We start from the raw sequence: 5,430 nt of genomic DNA, 5'->3' as shown, positions 1-5,430 counted from the left end.
GGCACTGGTAATGAAGGGACTGGCAGTGAATATTTACTTTTTGGCTAAAGTTAGTGGTTCTCCAGCACTAATGAGCGGGGGAAAAAAAAAATGAGGGCGATTCTAATTTAAAAGGCTTCTCTCCCTTCTTTCTAATGAATATTCCTTAAATTCCTATCATGTATCAGATAATGCTTTAGGTCTTGAAATCTGCATGTTAACAGGCCTTGTAATGATTTTCTGAGAACACAGGTTTGGAAAATCTGGTTTCAAGAAACCTGTAATTGGGCTGGGGATTTAGCTCAGAGGTTCCACTGCCTGCCTTGCAAGCGCAAGGTCCGGAGTTCGATCCCAGTGCCAAAAGAAAAAAGAAACCTGTAATCGATACTGTAGTTGTCTGACATTTACTGCATCCAACTCACAACGTGCTACGTTGTATTGAGCCATCCACCCTTCTCTGCTCAGCCCTGTGCTTCGGGAAAGGTTGGTCACAGGCCTAGGGGGCAGGTCCTGATTGCTCTAAGGCAGTCATGGTTTTCCCATTTACCTTCATAGGAATTGGCTTACAGAAGGATATCTGATGTCATTCTGACCAGTGTAACTGAGAAGTCTGCAGGTGGCTCCCAGGAAATATTGTCTTGCTCCCAACAAAAGATATACAGGAAAAGATGAGCTTTTCTTCTAGATATACTGCCTCCATTGGGAAGCCTGGCCCTGAAAACAGCCACCTTGTGACAGTGAAGCAGAAGCTAGCCTTCCAAATCAGATCTAGACCCTTGCTATTTGAAAAAAAAAATTATTGAATTTAAGTGCTATGGGGTGAAGCCTGGCAAGTGTGACAGAGCGGGGGTGGGGGGTGGGCAGCAGACCTGGTCCTTGAATGTCATTGAATCTCTGAATTATCCAACCCTGGAGTGTCCTGTCCTTGGACTTCAGCCTCAGGATAATAAATTTCCTTGCTGTGTAAGCTTGATAAGCATGGGATGCTTTTAAGGTTGCTGCTAAAACATTCTGAGTGCCATTGAGTTTGTGTGTGTGCTTTTGACTCAGGATCTAAGCTCTGTAATTTGCTATTAAAGAATTATAACATCATGTCTCAAGTGGGTTCCTTAGACATTGAGCTTCAGATAAGAGTTCGAATGTAGGTGATTTACTGAGGTCATATTCTCAGGAGAATCCTGTAGAGGAGGGGAAAACAGGATGGGGAAAAAAAGAAGAGATGAGCAAGGATGTCGTCTCAGGCCAAGTCTAGCCTTGCTTGGATCCATGGGAAGCAGGTTCTGGAGCACTGTCCAGTATGGTAGCCACTAGCTACATATAGCCATTTAAAATTTAATTAACTGGAAGAAATTAAAATGTAAAGTTCATCTCTTTAGTTACATACCTGTGCTAAGTGGCCACAGAAGTTCACAGGCAACATTAGCCACAGCACTCACAGCAGCTACAAACTCACCCTCACGTAAAGGAATCTGGGCAGAGTACCAATAGTGACCACTACCCACGGTGTCTAAGCAGGCCTGAGCTGGAAGGTGATGCTTCTGCTAGAGTTGTTAGGCAACATCCTTTCTCTGCCATCTGCCCTGGAATTCAGAATCCCTGGGGATTGCATCTAAGCAGTACCTTTAATCCCTGTCTCTAGGGTTCAGACGCATACCAACTGTATAAACAGACCTGATGAGCAGGGCACTCCAGAGATGTTCACAGTGCAGTGAAGACCAATGGAGGATCAGACGGCAGACTCTAAAAGAGTCCAATAGATAAGATCCAATAAATAAGTTCTAGAAAAAGGTGTTTGAATGTTGGCAGATGGTGAGTCTAGATAGAATGGGAAGCTGCTGTTGGAACTTTCTCCTCCAGCCATTGGTCCCACAAAAAAGAAAATGAGGATATAAATTTTTATTAAGTGCTCAATGAGCTATAATAGATTTTCCTATATTTTATTTCTGCCTACTCTGGTTACTTCTTCATCTGACATAATTTTGTAATGTCCCATCTTCTCTAAAGAGAATAGATGATTTGGTCTCTCCTCTTGCATAGTTGATCAAAATTTGTTTTATTATTATTATTATTATTACTACTTTAGACATATTTCTTTTTGCTTTACAAGTTGCCACTTCTCTGCTTTCCTCCTTGGTTCCTTGATAAGAGATTACTCCTTGCCTGGGGAAAGTCTTCAGATAACACAGACTGTGATCTCACCCTCCATAAGCTTCCAATAGCTGCTGCCAGGACAGCTTGTCTGGCTTGGGTCTAGCTCATGTCAGGTCCACACTGTTCTGTTCTCAAGTAGGGAGGCCTTGCAGGCAGGTGAAGGGTTACAGGATGAGTTGGCCATGAATCTAAGTTATTATCACCCAAGAGCAGGAACTAAACAAGATTCTCATTCAGAGTCTTCTCTGTGCATCAAGGATAGAATCCAGAAGCTAGATGACCCTGACGGCATTCTCTTCATATTCCCTCAGTGCACACCAATCCAACTTCTAACTTCTGATGCTTACACCTCTGCCTAAGGGTTGTTCTCTGGCCACTGAAGCCCCCTTTGTTCACCTGTGTGGCAATCTTTTGGTGTCCAAGAATTATTACCCCTTATCCTTCAACCAAACATTAATGGAAGTCAGTATATGAATACCAGAGCTCCTCATCTCTTGGGTGGGATACCTGTGCATTAACCTACACAGGTTCCCAGTTTCCCATCATAATTGATCTCCTGTTTTTCCAAAGGCGATAGGCTTGCCCCTAGCTCCTTTATTTGTCTGCCTTTCCTCTACTATGTCACTTCCTTTCCTACTGGTCTTCTTTGCCTCCTAAGTGATCTACTTCCCTTTGAGTCACTGTCTCAGCATCTGATTCTGGGAGTACCCAACTAAAGCACAAGACGAAGTCTTAGAGATGTGGACATAATGCTGGCAGCCTGCTGCCTAGCCTAAACCTAGCACTGTCATTGAGGCAGGGACTGGGGAACATGTCACGTCAGCTGAATGACTAGTTTAATTCCAGAGTAAAAATTATTAGCAAGTACATGAACCACGGAATATGCTATATACTCCCATATTTTTCTTATCAGTTATAAAGTTGATACTTTGTCCTCCATCTGTTTGACTTCCATCTTTATCTCTTAATTGATTCAAAACTCTAAAGAAGAGTGCAAGGTCATTAATTGAGTCTCCTGAAACTACCGTAATAATCATGGCAGAAAGATAAGAATTTAATATGAGCAAAATCTAAGAGATGGGCCAAAGGTTGTCCATTGACCTCAGGGAAGAAACAAGTGTTTACTTCCTAAAGGTGGAATGAGGTACTAGGCACTATACCAGAATAAGAATTCAAGAATAGAGATAAGAAAGAAGCCAAATAAGTGAAACACATAGAATTGTTTAAGATGTGATCCTATTGAGATTAGAGCTCAGTTGTCAGAACTGGGTCATTATAACCAGAATGGAGTCATATTATCCACACTGATACCTAGTTGTGGAGCAAGAGCTAGTCAAATACTTTGTTTATTAGACTCACTGGGCCTGGAGCAGGAGGCTGGGCTGCAGCAGAGGACATGGGAAAACTAGTTGTGGGCAGAATCTCACAGAAACAGGCTGGTTGATTTTGTCAAGCTATGGAGTGAAATGCCTCTCTTTAGTTCCTCTTCTCAGATTTTACAGCCATGGGCCTTGAAAAATCTTCCTACCTAGTTATCTCTTTCATCTTCCCTGTAAAGATTCATGAATCCTGAGGTTTGTGAGTATGAGCTGCTCTAAATAACTTCACATTTGTCCTGGTCCAGGCAGGTTGCACTCCAGGTGTATAGGTCAGGACTCCATCTGTCTACAAGAAACAGAAACCTGACTAAAACAAGCTTAGGCAGAAAAAGAATTCATCATTTCAGATAACTGGGAATAGTCCTAGACTAATTCAGAAGATGGGAAGAATACCTACAGAATCCAGGCCCTCACAGACTGGAATCATAGACTCAGTGTCAATAGGACTCTTTCCATCCTGTCCCTGACAGTTTATCTTTGTTTTTCTTAGCATGTTAGTCTCATTCTCTTACTGCTCACAGGCTTTACAGTACCTTGAATCCCCCCAGCACCCCACGAGTCACATACTCTCAGCTTAACAAAGCCAACAGAAAGAGACTTGTGTATCATTTCCCTGGGAGGACATGGATTATCACTGGTTGGGTCTTAGGTCTGTTTCATGGCCCAGCATATAATAGGCAATTAATGAACATTCTTGAATAAATTAACAAGGGTATAATGACCCATATATCTAACAGCACTTGTAGTTAATGGATTTTACTTTTTTTTTTTTTTTTTAACCTTGAGATACTAATTTGTACATGCTTTTTTTTTTAATGGTACTGAGCACTGAACCCAGGGCCTCACACTGAGCTACATTCCCAGCCCATTTTTATTTTTTATTTTGAGACAGGGTCTTGCTCAGTCACTAATTTACCCAGTCTGAGCTTGAACTCATGATCCTCCTGCCTCAGTCTCCCAGAGTTCTAGGGTTACAGGCTTATGCCACCATACCCAGCCTTATACACTTGTTTCTGAGAGATGTCTACTTTTGGTGTGTTGAGCCAACAGTTTCTGAGCCTGCAAGAATGATAGCTTTGATAAATTCAGAAAGTTAATTAAATGCCACCTAGGAGGTCTCTTGGACAGCAGTCTGCTCCACTCCCTCAGAACCACCTGTACTATGGTGTTGATGGAATCAGCCTTTCCCTACTTGAATCTCTACACTGAGAACTTATCTATGAAGAATATATTTTTTTCAAATTTATCTTCACAATGTAAGTATGAAATAATTTGGTCATATAAGATCGTATTGTCTCCATTTAATGACAGAAAGTTCAATCATATGCTGGGTAAGTCTTTGTCGTCCAAGGTATATTTTCCAAGCCCCTTAGGTGATCATCTCACATTGGTGACTGGCTCTTTGTTCTGTGAGTTTTTGGTTGTTGTTTTTTGTTTAATTTTGCACTGGGGATCAAACCCAGGGCCTCACACAAGCTAGGCAAGCATGCTACCACTGAGCTATATCCCCAGCCCCTGCCCCCATGAATTTTGCACTACATTGGGTAGACAGGTAAATAGAGTACAGAGTCACCTGGTATAGGACTTTGATTCTTTTTTGTTGCAGATATGGTATTTCATAGTGTGCTGGTCATTTCCAGTTTGCTCTCAGTTCTACTCTCCATTCTTTTTTTTTTTTCCTCCATTCTTAATATTGCAAGGCACTGAATCCACAAGTTCATTTTCAGGCCCCCTTGCAACTGGGGGCTGCCGGTGGGAAGCACTGGTAGAAGGTCAAGAGTGGGAGAGGCAGTGTCTGTATCGTAACAGCCCCACCATTGTGGTTCCCATCCTGTTCCTGGGATCTGGTGGCGGCAGCAGCAGCTACTGCTGCTATTGTTCTCCCCCCCGCCCCCCATGGTAGCAACTCTCTGCTCTTGCC

This window comes from Heterocephalus glaber, unplaced genomic scaffold (genome assembly GCF_053883595.1).
Source record: "Heterocephalus glaber isolate CG9 unplaced genomic scaffold, H.glaber_assembly_v1.0 deba00001472, whole genome shotgun sequence".
Classification (NCBI taxonomy): domain Eukaryota; kingdom Metazoa; phylum Chordata; class Mammalia; order Rodentia; family Bathyergidae; genus Heterocephalus; species Heterocephalus glaber.
This window is presented reverse-complemented; position numbering follows the sequence as displayed.